Source organism: Mustela nivalis (genome assembly GCF_964662115.1).
Source record: "Mustela nivalis genome assembly, chromosome: 6".
NCBI classification, from domain to species: Eukaryota; Metazoa; Chordata; class Mammalia; order Carnivora; family Mustelidae; genus Mustela; species Mustela nivalis.
Window position 1 is genome coordinate 58303660 of NC_139025.1, and position 18222 is coordinate 58321881.

At 38.7% G+C, this 18222-nt stretch overlaps 1 long non-coding RNA gene across 2 annotated transcripts in view; it reads right to left on the minus strand.

The window, feature by feature from the left end:
- Window positions 1–18222, minus strand: part of LOC309868216 — an 87718-nt gene that overhangs the window by 40940 nt on the left and 28556 nt on the right. The window contains exons 2-4 of one of the 2 annotated variants that reach the window (XR_014313576.1): window positions 14236–14341; window positions 13626–13719; window positions 8785–8834 (exon numbers count right to left, since the gene is read on the minus strand). This is a non-coding gene — a long non-coding RNA (uncharacterized lncRNA). The remainder of the gene's footprint in view (window positions 1–8784; window positions 8835–13625; window positions 13720–14235; window positions 14342–18222) is intronic. The other variant, XR_014313575.1, reaches the window with a different exon arrangement.

An 18222-nucleotide genomic window follows, 5' to 3' on the forward strand; every position in this document is an offset into this window, starting at 1 on the left:
ATTGAAACAGTCATCAAAAATCTCCAAACAAACAAAAGCCCAGGGCCAGACGGCTTCCTGGGGAAATTCTACCAAACATTTAAAGAAGAACTAATTCCTATTCTTCTGAAACTGTTCCAAAAAATAGAAATGGAAGGAAAACTTCCAAACTCATTTTATGAGGCCAGCATCACCTTGATCCCAAAACCAGACAAGGATCCCATCAAAAAAGAGAACTACAGACCAATATCCTTGATGAACACAGATGCGAAAATACTCAACAAAATACTAGCCAATAAGATTCAACAGTACATTAAAAGCATTATTCACCACGACCAAGTGGGACTTATTCCAGGGCTGCAAGGTTGGTTCAACATCCGCAAATCAACCAATGTGATACAACACATTAATAAAAGAAAGAACAAGAACCATATGATCCTCTCAATAGATGCTGAAAAAGCATGTGACAAAGTATAGCATCCCTTCCTGATCAAAACTCTTCAAAGTGTAGGGATAGAGGGCACATACCTCAATATCATCAAAGCCATCTCAAATATCATTCTCAATGGAGAAAAACTGAAAGCTTTTCCACTAAGGTCAGGAACACGGCAGGGATGTCCATTATCACACTGCTATTCAACGTAGTACCAAAAGTCCTAGCCTCAGCAATCAGACAACAAAAGGAAATTAAAGGCATCCAAATCAGCAAAGAAGTCAAACTATCGCTCCTCACAGATGATATGATACTGTATGTGGAAAACCCAAAAGACTGCACTCCAAAACTGCTAGAACTTGTACAGGAATTCAGTAAAGTGTCAGGATATAAAATCAATGCACAGAAATCAGTTGCATTTCTCTACACCAACAACAAGACAGAAGAAAGAGAAATTAAGCCGTCAATCCAATTTTTAGTTAAACCCAAAACCATAAGATACCTAGGAATAAACCTAGCCCAAGAGGCAAAGAATCTATACTCAGAAAACTATAAAGTACTCATGAAAGAAATTGAGGAAGATACAAAAAAAATGGAAAAATGTTCCATGCTCCTGGATTGGAAGAATAAATATTGTGAAAATGTCTATGCTACCTAAAGCAATCTACACATTTAATGCAATTCCTATCAAAGTACCATCCATCTTTTTCAAAGACATGGAACAAATAATCCTAAAATTTATATGGAACCAGAAAAGACCTCGAATAGCCAAAGGAATATTGAAAAAGAAAGCCAAAGTTGGTGGCATCACAATTCCGGACTTTAAGCTCTATTACAAAGCTGTCATCATCAAGACAGTATGGTACTGGCACAAAAACAGACACATAGATCAATGGAACATAATAGAGAGCCCAGAAATAGACCCTCAACTCTATGGTCAACTAATCTTCGACAAAGCAGGAAAGAATGTCCAATGGAAAAAAGACAGCCTCTTCAATAAATGGTGTTGGGAGAATTGGACAGCCACATGCAGAAAAATGAAATTGGACCATTTCCTTACACCACACATGAAAATAGACTCAAAATGGATGAAGGACCTTAATGTGAGAAAGGAATCCATCAAAATCCTTGAGGAGAACATAGGCAGCAACCTCGTCAACCTCAGCAGCAACATCTTCCTAGGAACATTGCCAAAGGCAAGGGAAGCAAGGGCAAAAATGAACTATTGGGATTTTATCAAGATCAAAAGCTTTTGCACAGCCAAGGAAACAGTTAACAAAACCAAAAGACAACTGACAGAATGGGAGAAGATATTTGCAAACAACATATCAGATAAAGGGCTATTGTCCAAAATCTATAAAGAACTTAGCAAACTCAACACCCAAAGAACAAATAATCCAACAAGAAATGGGCAGAGGACATGAACAGACATCCAGATGGCCAACAGACACATGAAAAAGTGCTCCATATCACTCGGCATCCGGGAAATACAAATCAAAACCACAATGAGATATCACCTCACACCAGTCAGAATGGCTAAAATGAACAAGTCAGGAAATGACTGGTGCTGGCGAGGATGTGGAGAAAGGGGAACCCTCCTACACTGTTGGTGGGAATGCAAGCTGGTGCAGCCACTCTGGAAAACAGCATGGAGGTTCCTCAAAATGTTGAAAATAGAACTACCCTAAGATCCAGCAATAGCACTACTGGGTATTTACCCTAAAGATACAAATGTAGTGATCCGAAGAGGCACGTGCACCCGAATGTTTATAGCAGCAATGTCCACAATAGCCAAACTATGGAAAGAACCTAGATGTCCATCAACAGATGAATGGATCAAGAAGATGTGGTATATATACACAATGGAATATTATTCAGCCATCAAAAGAAATGAAATCTTGCCATTTTCGATGACGTGGATGGAACTAGAGGGTATCATGCTTAGCGAAGTAAGTCAAACGGAGAAAGACAACTATCATATGATCTCCCTGATATGAGGAAGTGGAGATGCAACATGGGGGATTAAGGGGGTCGGAGAAGAATAAATGAAACAAGATGGGATTGGGAGGGAGACAAACCATAAGTGACTCTTAATCTCACAAAACAAACTGAGGGTTGCTGGGGGGAGGGGGCTTGAGAGAAGGGGGGTGGGGTTATGGACATTGGGGAGGGTATGTGCTATGGTGAGTGCTGTGAAATGTGTAAACCTGGCAATTCACAGACCTGTACCCCTGGGGATAAAAATATGTTTATTTAAAAAAATTATATATATATATATATATATATATATATATATATATATATATATAGCTTAAAAACTATTGCCCAATCTCTTGTACCTAGAGTCCTAGATTTTATATAAGTTCCTACAATAAGATGTTAACCTTAGACTTTGGCATCCACTTGCACTGGTGATTTGAAACAGCAGTGGTGTAGACTGGGACGGCAGCTGTAAAGCAGCTTCCTAAGTTGGTGGCTATTTTTTGTTCACAGCAGAAACCCTGGAGCAGATAGTTGTAATGGTGTCTTTCTGATTATTGCAGCATTCCAACTGTAACAAAGGCAACAATCCCTCTTCACCCAGTGTGGGTCTGGGAACCATTCCTGGAAGTTCAAACTACAATCTGTAAACCACTTAATACTCTGTGATTAATCTCTTTCTGCTTAAACTACTTAGAGTGAATTTTTATTCTCCACAATGAACACCAACCAAAATGCTATTGTTATTTCTTCTGGAGAAAATTTCCATCTGGGAAGAAAATGATTTGTGACCAATACAGCAATTCAGAGACAGAATTCATCGGTGTATTTGACTTCACATCAGTGAAGTGGGAAACACACTCATAAACAAAGAATGGTGAGTCTGAATTCCTTGACTATAGCATGCTTTTTGTTTTGTTTTTTTGTTTTTAAGATTTTATTTATTTATTTGACATACAGAGGTCACAGGTAGGCAGAAAGGCAGGCAGAGAGAGAGAGAGGAGGAAGCAGGCTCCCCACCGAGCAGGAAGCCTAATGCAGGGGCTCAATCCCAGGACCTTGAGATCATGACCTGAGCTGAAGGCAGAGGCTTTAACCCACTGAGCCACCCAGGCACCCCTATAGCTTAGTTTAATAATATAACTTGCTACTGTTTTTTTGCTCTATATTCTTTGTTTTTATATTTTATTTATTTATTTGACAGAGAGAGATCACAAGCAGGCAGAGAGAGGAAGGGAAGGAGGCTCCCTGCTGAGCACAGAGCCTGATGTGGGGCTCAATCCCAGGACCCTGAGATCATGACCTGAGCCGAAGGCAGAGGCCTCAACCGTATAAGCACCTTCAAGTAGCAGTAAGTACTCATCTGCATGCACCAGCAGAAAGGTCAAGCCCTGAGTCTGAACTCCCCAGAGGAACCACATAAGAGAACTCAGAAACCAGGTCTCTTTATTGCTGGGACTTCAACGCTGTTCTGTCAGAATTTAGCTGCCCTTCTTTCTTCACCTCTGTGCCCCTGAAAAGCTCTCAGTATCACCTTCTCTACCTTTAACCCTACTTCAGTAGTGATGGATGAATAGCTGAGGAAGATGTGTGACACTTTCTGTAGCTTTGGCTTCATGATCATTTTCCAGGTGAACAAGCTATAGCTATAAAATAGACCCAGTAAATTTTTGTAGCAGATACTCAGGAGAAAGCAAATATTTATTGAGTGCCAAAGATACAAAGCATTCCAGGTAGTTGAGATAGATAGTGAGAGAGAAAGACCTAGTTCTGGCTCTTAATTCACAGGTACTGCCCATTTTGCTTCTGTTTCTGCTTACGTATAATGTCACTGTGATCAAACTGAAACATGAGGCACAGATGCAGACCTTAATCTGAGATGTTTCTACAATGACAAAATAAAACTCAGCTAAAATCTCTTTTACTATAAGGAATTTCTTCCCAATAGTTTACGCAAACCTAGAAAAGTCTAGAGTTTAACCATTTTATAATCCCTAATATGTAGAAAGACTAACAACCAAATAAATTCTCTATGGAAATTTTCTGCATCTTGACAGGGGTTTGGGTGACCCTGGCTTTTGCATCAGTCAAAATATTTCTAATGGTATGCTTAAGATTTTATATCACTGTGATGTAAATTTACCCCCCCCCACACACACAATTTGAAAATAAATAGTAAACTCCAGTTAATTACATGCATGCTAAAATGTCTAGGAATGAAGTATACTTATAGTCACCACTTAACTTTGATATGCATCAAAAAATAAGATGGAAGGGTAGAAGGCAAATGTAACACCATGTTAAGAATGATAGAATCCAGGTAAACAGATTCTTTCAAATTTTATGTTGAAATTTTTCATGGAAGTTTGGTAACGGGGAGGGAATGGTCCCCTATACCAAACCAATCACAATTTGTAAACTGGTACCAATCCCTGGACGACACTGAGTTGCACAGTTAAACCTATTGGGGGGGGGGGAACCCAGCAGAAAATAATACAAATATAATAGATCATGGAAAGAGTAGTTTTCTAGGCACATAGAAGATGGAGGGAGAAACTCATTTAATAACACCCTGCTAAGGAAAAACCTGCAACCACCAGCTGAAAACCCTGATGGAAGTTTTTACAAAAATATCTGCAGGGTGGTTTTTTTTTGTTGTTTTGTTTTGTTTTTTAAAGTTAAAAACAGAAAGATTGTTTGGCTTTCTATTTCAGGGTAATAAACTGCCACTACTGCCTTCAAGGGAGAGGGACCCCACAGAGTGAAGGGCCCTTTACTACAGAGCACCTTGGTAGGTTTGGAGGTAGCAGTTAGATAGGGAGAGAAAAGGTGAGAGAGGGAAGAGAAAAGGGACAGAGAAATATGAAGGATGAGACATATGAAAAGATGGAGTCAGAGAAAAGAATTTGAAGTTCCAAAGCCAAGAATGAAAAAAGAGGAACCCACAAGATAAAGGCTGAAACAAATGAATCCAGTAAAACCTCATGGTGGTAGGAGGCCAAAGGACATTTTGAGACCTGAGAAGCTGTCTGACTCATTTGAGGTTGTTTGCATTGCTGCTATATAAAGTCTGCTTGCTATCCTTTCTTCCAAATCTTCACTAAAGGCTCTTATACTCATGAATGTTTAATGTGAATAGGCTTTTAGGCAGAGAGCTCAGTTTTGTTTCTGGGTCAATGGAGTGCAGAAATCTTGAGGAGGGCTTCAGATTCCCACAAGCCTTGGAATGAGAGGTGTCTAAGTCAATTTTACAGAAATCTCTAGGGCTCAGGATGAATGGGAAGAGGGGAGGGAAGACACTGCCTTATTAAGAAAAGCTGGCCTGCAGAGAAAAAAATTTCAAACTCACTTTTTCTCATCCATTTTTAACCCAGAATACCGTCATTACCAGGTTCGGAAATTCAGGAATCCTTTTCAACTCTTGGTGATCAGCTTTTTTTCATAGGGTAACATTGCCACCTACTGGTGACTAAAAAAATCTTTTATAATATAGTTTTACACTTGGAAACAGAACTGGAGAACTTTTGTCTTCATTTACTGACAAATTCTTCCTTTGTGCTGGAACCCAAACTTGTATCAGTTCTTTGTCCTCAAAGATCTTATATCATCTACTGTAAACTTAATAAAAATATCTTCTTACCTTTCAGGATTCAGGCATCATGTCAGGCATCATGTCATCAGGAAATATTTCTTGACAGCAGGTTCCCATCCTTCTGAGGCAGAAATGGACTACTCCTTCCCTTGGGCTCTACTCCATCCTGTACACATTTCTTTCATAACACATACTTTATACTACTGTACTTATTTTATTACAATTGTCTATCTCCCAGATCAGACCATAAGCTCCTTAAAATTCAGATACTGTATCCTTTCCACATATATATATATTCCCAGCACTTGAAACTGAACCCGGACCTTATAGCTAATAAATACATGATAAATGAATAAATTATTGACAATCAAAAAGCATAGGCAAGACAAGCAGCACACTATAAAACTTTTATTAATTCAAAACAATTTTAAATAAATATTTAACTCCGGATGTGCACATTATGTACTTCTTTGTGTATGTGGTATCTTTTACCTTGTCCAAAAAACCCCTCCATTTTACAGAATCCATATACATGAAATGAGTAGAATAAAGAATATAAAGTTAACTTATCAGATAATTTTCCCACCAGCCTATAATCCATAAACTCTTAATTATCATAGGATAATTTAAAACAAGATACCAGTGGGTTCTGTCATCAGCTCTTAAGAAAACCAAGTAAGAAGAAACATTCAGAGTAAATAAATTTTATCTGATAAGGAGTCAACACTGCTAAGGTATAAAGGAATCTGAAACGTATTCTACCTGAATAGTCTATATTAATTACAAAGCCCAGGATCACAGAGTTGAGTTGAGATCTAGTAGGATTCTCCTATCAATCCTAGGGAACTCCAGAGCACCCAGGTCTCTCTCTGGAAATTAATTTCCCTATGAGGAAGGATTATTGGACCTCAACTAAGCCTCCTTCCTAAGGAGGAAGCACCACTTTCTAAGAGTCAACAACATTTCAGGTCCGCTTTAACTATATGCTACATAACATTACTTCACACCAAAAGATTTTCTTTCTTTTTTTTTTTTTTTTAATTTTACTTGACAGAGATCACAAGCAGGCAGAGAGAGAGGAAGGAAAGCAGGCTCCCCGCTGAGCAGAGAGCCCGATGCAGGGCTCCATCCCAGGACCCTGGGACCATTACCAGAGCTTAAAGCAGAAGCTTCAACCCACTGAGCCACCCAGGCACCCCCAAGGGATTTTCTTTATAGCAAAGGATATAAGCAAAGACCATGGGATCCACTGGTCCTATTCACATACTGCAACATTCAGAAGCTGCCAGACTAAGAGCAATGGAAGAGCATTCTAAAGGTATGACTGAAGCACCCCTTTGGAAATACCATGTGGATACTATCCACCCTCCTCCAGGATACAGTTACACTCTAAATCAATGACCATTGATCATTGATCATTGATGCTGCATCTGTAATAAGTAAAATCCGTACGGCCAGGAAACAAAGCGGGAAAGTAGGAATGGCCTCACTTGCCATCATTCAAGTGACCCATTTAGCAATTTATATTTCCCTTCCCAGCAATGTTAGGTTCTATGAACCTATAGGTCCTGTTCTTACCAAGGAACATAGCCCATTAAGCTTTAAGTTACAACAGCCACCTGATCACTTCAAGCACCTTGGGCCAAGAGACCAGAGAGAAAGGAAAAAAGCCACCAATCTGGGAGGAGCACCTGACTTTCAAGATCAGAAAGGCATAGACTTCTGTATTTTTATCAGCCAGGGAAATATATTTTTATCACCCAGATGAGAAACATGTTTGTCATATGAAGAATATATATGAAAGGGGTCTCTTTATACTCTTTTGCCTAATTTTGACAACAAACAGACAAATAAAACAGCCACAGTGAACATGGTGACTAGGCTTCAGAACCTCTCAGATATGACAGACTCAGTGACCTCAGGCAATCTGCCTAGATGAGCAGAGGTGTTAGCCAAAGGTAAGAGAAAATCTAGAATAACAAAAGGATATAATGAATTATTAGTTGTGGCCCCAAGACCAGTGGTCTCAAGAAACACTGGAGTTAAGGAATTAAGTCCTACTTACCTACCACTCCTATTTCCAGAAAAAGACCAACCTTAATTCTAGAGGGGCTATCCCCAGATGGGGTAAACTTAACATATGAAGCAAAGAGATGATAATGGAAATTGTCAGGATGCACTATCCAGGACTTTTTTTTTTTTTAAGATTTTATTTATTTGACAGAGAGAGACACAGCGAGAGAGGGAACACAAGCAGGAGGAGTGGGAGAGGGAGAAGCAGACTTCTCGTCAAGCAGGGAGCCCAGTGTGGGGCTTAATCCCAGGACCCTGGGATCATGACCCAAGCCGAAGGCAGATGCTCAACAACTCAGTGACCCAGGCGCCCCTATCCAGGACTTTCTCAAGGACCAAGGCACTCTTCCCCAGGTATGAAAATACTGTATGTAGCAGTTCCTAACTAGCTTCTCCCCAGGATTGTTCTCAATTGAAGGGAGCTTCCTCACCCAAGGTTATGCACCCTTTCCAAAGGAAGCCCACATCAAATAAACAGACCATGAGAGGTATAAGGGTCAACCCCCTGTGCCTCAATTCAGAATTCTGAAGGGCCATCTCAGGTCCAGAGTTTCACATTTAGAAGATGAACTGCATCACAATTCAACTTCTCTCTTCCAGACCTGCCTTATTCACTCCCTTATGGGTATTTTTCCTTAAAGTACTCCCCCACAGATCTGCATGCACTCTTCCCTTTTGACATGAGCAACTCCTTGACTTATGGCATGTTAAAACAATGCAGGCTCACCTTCTGCTTTTCCTGCTCTCGAATTAGTCATTTCTAAAGAAGCAGTATTCCTGAATTAGAAGAAAAAGAATGTAAGAGAAATTGGTGAATCTAGGTAAAAGCCTTTCAAATTTCTATCTGAAAAATCTTCAAGTTGAAAGCTAGAGAAATCTGAATACTTATTTTGAACTTACAGTAAGCATTTTCCAACAGTCTGTCATTATTCAGTGAGATTGAACCATATATATATATATATATATATATATATATATATATATATATACACACACACACACACACACACACTGTCAACTTTGTTGCTTACCACTATTTCCTCTCTTTTTTATCTTCTCATATCCTACAGTTACTATTCACTTTTGTTAGGGTAACTCCTCAAGACTTCCTTAATTTCTGAATCCTTGCATATCTGCAAATATCTCTCTCCCTAACAAGTAACTGACAGTTTAGTCCACTATAGGATTCATGGGTTGTAGTTCCCTCACCACTCCTATCAGCTTCTAGTCTACAAAGCTGCATACAGGAAACTCCATCTCAGTCTGAATTTTTTTCCTTTGCGAGTAACACAGTTTTGTGTTTTTATTTTAAAATCTAGAATCCAATTAAGATTTTATCATTATCCTTGGAGTTTGAAAATTTCCCAGATATATAACTAATACCAGTTTTTCTTATTAACCCTAATTAAAACTCAAGTTGGCCTGAGGAAATGGGTTACCCTCCAAGATGCAAACTTGGGTCTTTCTTCTGATACAAAGTCTTACTATTTTCCTTTTTTTTTTTTTTAATTTTTGTGGAACTCCTTCTATTATATCTTTTGGATCCATCAAGTCTGTTTTCTCTCATTATTTCCTTTTAATTTAGGTTTTTGGGGATTTTATTTTTTACAGAGTTACACATGTGTATCGCTTAAAACTTTAAAAGACTTGTTATAAAAAAAATTAGGCCCCACACATTTCAAATTGCTCACTCCTGAAGCAACTGCCTTCAGCCCTTTCTGCTAGGCTTTGGTATTTAACCCCACTCTCTAAGTAACATTCTTATAATCTTATATTCTTAATGACTTCTAATTATAGGCATTAATACCTAATATTTGTTACAAAAGATGAGAATTTAGCTCTCTTTCACATATAACCACCATTCTCACCACACACACATATGCACATAGTTCCTTGTCCTTCCAAAACTCTATCATAATGATAGATAAAAATCCATCTTTTTTCCTATTCAATCTCTCCTCCTGCTGCCCCTGCCACTAACCAGCCATTCTCGAGGCCTGTGGTACCAATAGCAGACTCAATGCAATAGGATCCATAGCCATTGTTTAAATTAATATCCATTGTTTATAATGACTACGTAAATACTACTGATACAGTATTTAACAACAGTTTACTACATAAAGTTTACTACAATTATTTTCTCTAGTTAAGAATTATCTTTTTTTCAAGTTTTGCTTTTCTGTATATTTAATATTTATCCATGATCTCTAAAACTTATGTAAATCTTGTCTCAATACACTCAAACCTATTAGGTATTTTATAAATTTCATCTTCTTAAAGAAGTCTTTCCTTGAGTCTTCTGATCTGTTTCAATCTAAATTGGTTTATCCGCAGGCCTGCTGCAGAGCTGTCATTTGTTGTCTCTCTTCACCAACACTCAGTAAATTCCTTTGCCTCTCTTTCCTCTTAGATACTGTGTCTTATGTTTTGTTTTCTTCTCCCTTGGTTTATGTCATTATTTTGATAATGCACAAGTTCCAGTAATTTCCATAGAAACAGTGTGTGAAAATTGAGTAGTCTTTAACTCAATGTCTTTGTCCTAATTCATTTTTTTTGGTGTGTATTTGTTCTTAGTTTTCAGATATTTCTTCCTCTTGATTTTTCCAAAAGACTAATTCAGGCAGATCTCCAGAGTAACTTTTCCTTAAATTCATCTACTGATGAATTATTGATGGTTAGTTTTATATGTAAACTTGAGTGGCCATGGGGTGCCTACATTAAACATTATTTCTGAGTGCATCTGTGAGAGCCGTTTCCAGAGATTAGCATCTGAATTACAGGTGGACTCATGGGATTGCTTGCTTTCCTCAGTGTGAAAGTAAATCATCCAATCTGTTGAGGGTCTAGACAGAATAAAAGATGGAGGAAGGAGGAATTTGCCCCTTTTTTCTTGCTTCATCATTTGAACTGAGACCTCTCATCTCATCTTCTCCGGACTCTGGACTGGGATATACACCACTGGCTCCTCTGGTTCTCAGGCCTTCAAATCTGGAATGGATTACTCCACCGGCTTTCCTGGGCCTCCAGCTTCAGACAGCAGATCGTGGGATTTCTCAGCCTCCACAGATTCTGTTTCTCTGGAGAACCCTGACTACGACAGATTTTTGGAACCAAGAGTGGGGTGCTGCTATAACAAATGCCTAAAAATAAGAAAGTGACTTTCATACTGGATAATGAGTAGTGGCAGAAATGTTTAGAAGAGCAATCTCAAAATATGAGCATTAAAGGGTAATTCTGGTAAGGACCGAGAAAGAAAAGAGGAGAGCTGGAGACAAAACCTCAGTCATCTTAGAAAATATTTAAATAATCCTGAATGAATGCTGGTAAAAATATGGACCACAAAGCCCACTATGATTGGGTTTCAGATGGGAATGAGGAATGTATTATTGGAAAGTGAAGAAAATATGGTCCTTATTATAAAGTGACAAAGAACTTGGCTGAATTGTGTTCACGTTTTGGTGTTCTGTGGAAGGCAGAACTTGCAAGCAATAAAATTAGATATTTAGCTGAGGAGATCTCTAAGCAGAGTACTGAAGGAATGGCCTGGTTCCTGACCACTTACAAAAAATGTTGAGAAGAAAAAAATGATTGGAAGACAGAATTATTAAGCAAAATGAAAAAAAAAAAAAAAAAGGAACCAGAACTTAAAGATTTGGAAAATTTTCAGCCTATCCATACTGCAAAAAATGAAAAAGTATTTTTGGAAGAGGACACTAACAGTATTGCAAAATGACCATTTGATAAGGAGATTAATACCTAAGCCACAGACCTAAAGCATCCATCTCAACAGAAGCCAGGTGCTGTTCTTCAAGACATGGAAAGAATAACACTACCACCACCACTACCACCCTCTACCAGAGTAAATTAGAAATCATCAGAGCTGCTACTGCCATCATAGTTTCAGAGTGCAAGTACTCGGGAGACAGAATGGTTTTGAAGGGTGAGGCTGACTCTTTCCTGTAGCAGTCTAAACTAAGACAATATGGGATCTTACTTCATTCAATGGAAGAATCTACATTTTAATTTGTTCATAGTTTTATAAAAATTTCCATAAATCAAACTATAACAAATATATTAAAGTATGTATGTTACAGGCCATAGATACTGATCATAATTCAATATTAGAGATAATTTTTAAATGGTCTGAAACATCTTAAGACTTGAAAATTAACTGATCAAAGAGGAAAAATCACAAACTCCATAGAAATTAATAAAAAAGTAAATACATTAAAAATGTACAAAACACAGCAAAGCCATATTTAAGATAAAAATTAAGGTCCTTAAATCCTTTCATTATGAAGACAAATGACTACAACAGCAGAAATGTATTTATCTTAAGGTTTTGTGGTTTTTATAATTTTTATTTATTTATTTATTTATTTATTTATTTATTTATTTGACACAGAGAGAGAGATCACAAGTAGGCAGAGAGGCAGGCAGAGAGAGAGGGGGAAGCAGGTTCCCGCTGAGCAGAGAGCCCGATGTGATGTGGGGCTCAAACCCAGGACCCTGAGATCATGACCTGAGCCGAAGGCAGAGGCTTAACCCACTGAGCCACCCAGGAGCCCCGTGTTTTGTTTTTTTAAAGCACAAAATTAACCAAAAGAAAATATAAAGAGTAAATAAATAAAAATAACAGATATAATTGGTGATACAGAGAAAAAGTAGGAGAATTGATAATTCCAAAAGATGTTGTTTTAACTGCTTAAGGATATAAAACAAATATTAACAAGACTGGGAACAGAAGAAATGTATGACTTCCTAAAAAATACAAACAGCCCAAACTAAACCAAGTATAAAACCCAAACTGACAAATTACCAAAGAAAAGACTGGAAAGGTGACTTTTTTTTTTTTAGGATTTTATTTACTTATTTGAGAGAGAGAGAGAGATCACAGGTAGGCAGAGAGGCAGGCAGAGAGAGAGAGGGGGAAGCTGGCTCCCCACTGAGCAGAGAGCCCGATACAGGGCTGGATCCCAGGACCCTGAGACCATGACCTGGGCCGAAGGTCAAGGCTTAACCCACTGAGCTACGCAGGAGCCCCAAGGTGACTATTTATTTATTTATTTATTTATATTTTTAATTTATTTATTTGAGAGCGAGAGAGTGAGAAGGCAGGTAGAGCACATCCCCAAGCTATAGGAAGAACGGAGGGAGAGGGACAAGCAGACTCCACACGCTGAGCATAGAGCCTGACATGGGGGCTCAATCCCATGACCCAAGACCATGACCTGAGCCAAAATCAAGAGTCTGACGCTCAAATGACTAAGCCACTCAGGTGCCCCAGGTGACCATTATCTTAAATAATACACCCAAAAAAACCTTTAAAACTGAGTTCTAACAGTTAAGGAACAAGTAATTACAATCTTATTTAAATTATTTCATACCAAATAAAAGATGAAATGTTTCCCAATTCATTTCATGAAACCAGCAAAACTTTATTACCAAAACTTAATTAAAAAACAAATGCTGAAACTATATACCTTTCTAATTATTTCAGTTACTATGGCTATATTAAAAATAAATAAATAAATAACCCTAGTACTTACTGACCAAGACACCACTTACTTTGCTCATGAATGTGCAATTTAAACAGGTTTCGGAGGAGATAGCTTGTCTCTGCTCCACTCAGTATCAACTGGGATGGCTCAAAGGCTGGGAGCTGAAATTTAAAAAGGCTAATTCACTAACACATTTGGTGGCTGATGCAGTCAGATGAAACCCTGGCTAGTTTCAAATAGCTTCTGTATGGTGGCTAGGTTCCAAAGGTAAGCATCCTGAGTCAGCCAAAAACAGTACCACCTATTATGACCCAGCCTAAGTTATACAGTATCAGCTCCTCCACATTCTATTAATCAGTTTAAAGGCCAGCCCAAGTTCAAGAGGAGGAAATACTCAGTTTCTAAGTGGCATGGTTCTAGCAGAACATGGACGACCACAAATACTGTTGAAACCAGTGTGCAAAAATACCATATGCTATAGTCTACCTTCTGGTCACAGGAGTCCACATCCCTCCACATGGGTGGCTCAGTGGGTTAAGTGGGTTAAGCTGCTGCCTTCGGCTCAGGTCATGATCTCAGGGTCCTGGGATTGAGCCCCGCATCGGGCTTCTGCTCAGCAGGGAGCCTGCTTCCTCCTCTCTCTCTCTGCCTGCCTTTCTACCTCCCCCAATACCCACAAAACTATCAGGCATGATCAGGCTTGAGATCCAGGTACAGATGAACTTCTTCGGTACAGTTCCTTAAATATAGCCCCTTGAGTACAGTTCCTCTTCATCTGAAAAGCTGTAAAAAAAAAAAAAAAGTTTTCTATCTCCACAAACATGAATATACAATGATGGAGCAGGCATACGTCCATAACAAGTTTAAAACCCAGTTGGGGGACACCTGGGTGGCTCAGTGGGTTGAGCCTCTGCCTTGGGCTCAGGTCATGATCTTGGGGTCCTGGGATTGAGCCCCACTTCGGGCTCTCTGCTCAGCAGGGAGCCTGTTTACCACCCCCCGCCGCCTGCCTACTTGTGATCTCTCTCTCTCTCTCTGTCAAATAAATAAATAAATAGGAAGATTTTAAATAATAATAATAATAAATAAAACCCAGCTGGGCATATGCTACTAGTTCCTCAACTAAGGAATGATCCATGTGGCTCACGTCTCCCCATTCTGGGTTATAGGTTTCATGGTAACTAGCCAAGTTCTTGGCATGCTTCTTGACTGTACAACTTTGAGATCCAACGGGTTTTTTTCATTTTGTATTGTCTCTGTGCCTTTCAGTCTAAATTGATATAATCCTTTTAAAAAACTGTGTGGATCATGAGAATGAGAAAACAAGCCACAGACTCAGAGAAAATATCTGCAGAAGACTCATCTGATAGAGGACTATTACCTAGCATACACAAAGAATTCTTAAAATTCAACAATAAGAAAATGAACAACCAGATTAAAAACTGGCAAAAGACCTGCATAAACATCTACCAAAGAAGATATACAGATGGCAAATAAGCATATAAGAAGATGCTCAATGTTGTATGTTATTAGTAAAATGCAACTACTATGCACCTACTAGAATGGCCAAAATCCAGAAAATAACTACACTGCATGCTGGTGAGGATATGGAGTAACAAGAAATCTCATTCATTGCTGGTGGAAATAGAAAATGGTACAGAAACTTTGGAAGACAGTTTCCTCTAAAACTAAACATGCTCTTATAATACAATACAGCCCTTGGTATTAACCCAAAAGAGTAGGTTTATGTCCACACAAAAACCTACACAAAACCTTTATAGAAGCTTAATTCATAACTGCCAAAACTTAGAAACAACCAAGATGTCCTTCAGTAGGTGAATGGATAAACCATCTACACAACAGAATATTAGTATTTAAAAGAAATGAGCTGTCAAACCATGAGAAGACAGGAAAGAAGTTTAAATGCATATTCTTACTAAATGAAAGAAGTCAATCTGACAAGGCTATAATACTATAGGACTACAGCTGTATGACACTCTAAAAAAGGCAAAACGATGTAAACAATAAAGATTAGTTTGTCAGGGGCTGCGGGGAGGACTCGATGAATAAGCAGAGCACAGAAGATCTTTAGGGCAGTAAGAATATTCTGTATGACACTATAATGGTGGATACGTGTCATTATACATTTGTCTAAGGCCACAGAACATACACCAAGAGTGAATCCTTTTTTTTTTTTTTTAAGAAATTTTTTTTTTTTTTAAGATTTTATTTATTTTGACAGACAGAAATCCCAGGCAGGCAGAGAGGCAGAGAGAGAGGAAAGGAAGCAGGCTCCCCGCTGAGCAGAGAGCCCGATGCGGGGCTCAATCCCCGGACCCTGGGATCATGACCTGAGCCAAAGGCAGAGGCTTTAAACCGCTGAGCTACCCAGGTGCCCCCCAAGAGTGAATCCTATTGTAAACTACAGGCCAGGAGCGATAATGATGTGTCAATGCAGCCTCACTGATTTTAACAAATGTACCACAACAGTGTATGAGAGGGACAGTATTTGGGAACTCTGTGTTTTCTGCCTAATTTTGTTCTGAACCTAAAACTGCCCTTATAAAGTCTTCTTTAAACTGTATGGACTTCTTATCAATCAATTCATAATCCACTCCATTAGAAAAAAGCCACACCCATAAATTTCATATTAAGTCCTTAAGCTTCCTATAATGTCCTAAGGGACAGTGCTCTTAAAATTCTTAGAGAACCTTTTGCTTAATAAAGATCTATGAAGAACTGCAGATCCTCAGGTCCTTAAAGAGACTACTGTCTTTGTGAAGCATGACATTAAATTTCCTGAAGCCTCAAAAAAGAGTTTATAATCAGTCCCTTGGCTTCATTGTTAAGTGACAATACTCTAGATTTGATCTCTTTTCATTAGACTTTTTTCTTTTTTTTTCTTTAAGTTTTTATTTTATTTTTAAGTTTTTTCCCCATTAGAATTTTTTTAATTTGAGAAATGTCTGCCATCTGGAAAAACTAGAAAAGAGTTTTATTTTTGAACTCAGTAAGTTCTGGTTCCTTCATATTTAACAATTCTTTCCTTAGTTTATCTTTCTTATTCCGATCAGACTACTTTAACAAAATGTCAGAGTGGCTTATAAACAACAAAAATTTATTTCTCACAGTTCCAGAGGGATACTAGAACCCCAAGACTAGGGTGCCAACATAGGTGGGTTCTGGGGAAGACCCTCCTCTACACTGAAAACTGCCAACCTGTCACTGTATTCTCTCATGGTGGAAGGGGCTAGTCAGCTCTGTGGGGTCTCTTTTATAAAAGCACTACTCCAATGGATGAGGGCTCCAGTCTCATGACCCTAAGCACCTCCCCAAAGGCCCCAACTGCAAATATAATCACATGAGCATTAAGATTTAACCTAAGAATTCTGGACGACATAATAAGCATTCATACCATAATACTCTCTCCTATCATATTTTATTACAAGCAGCAAGAAATAGCCAGAAAATACCTCCTGAAAATACCTTTATCATACAAATCATCGTTATCATGGAAGCTATTTCCTACTTTCCACATTACCATAGGTGACAATGTTGCTGAACTTTCTAGCCACATATCAAGGATATTTTCACTAACTCCAAATGATATTTCTTCACTTTTTTAAAAACTTCACAGACTTCCTCAAGGGCTATCAGGTTTCTACCAACAATCTTTTCAAAACCCTCCCATCTCCTGCTCACTGTCTAGTCCTAGTTTGGCTTTAGCTACTGGGTGCTGACATGAGAAGGAGAAGGAATTTCAAAACAGGGGATCATACATAAATAACTGCAAGTGTATTCATAAAAATAAGTCCACTGAGGAAGAACAGAAAGAAAAGAACTAGTTAAGAGTTGAGGCTAAAAAGGAAGGCTGGAAACAGACAATGTTTCTATAGAAGTGAGAGGCCTGGGATCAAATCAGCTCAAACCATGGGGAGTAGCAGCTACGGGAAACTACTGGGAACTGCGAAGAACTACAAACTACTTAAGAAAGGCCCCTAAGGGGCGCCTGGGTGGCTCAGTGGGTTAAGCCACTGCCTTCAGCTCAGGTCATGATCTCAGGGTCCTGGGATCGAGTCCCGCATCGGGCTCTCTGCTCAGCGGGGAGCCTGCTTCCTCCTCTCTCTCTCTCTCTCTCTCTCTCTGCCTGCCTCTCTGCCTACTTGTGATCTCTCTCTGTCAAATAAATAAATAAAATCTTTAAAAAAAAAAAAAAGAAAGGCCCCTAAGTTGTAAGAAAAAATGTCGAGAAGTCCTGTCATAGAGACAGGCTATCAAAAAATAACACTTTAGTGGTAGCTGATAGAAAAGCCACCAGTAAAAAAAGCAAGAAATGTCTTCAACTGAACAGCCAGGTCTGGCTGGAGTTCCCTGTGCATCCTGTATTGCTAATTCAAACACCCAACCTTTTCCTTAGAGAGAAAGAAGGTTGTTCCCACTATCTACTTAACAGGCAGAGGTAGTAGTGACTATGAGAATTTCAACACAATTTCTCTCCAAATAGTCAACAGAAACTCATGAGGCTTGCAGTTATTTATATAGACTGGATTATTCTCTCAGGTTCATGATGAAAAGCATAAAACTTGGAAAAGAAGGTGGTATTTCTCTCTCTTCCCCGATCTCTTCCCCTATGTGCACATACGAATCTCTCTCTCTCTTTAACC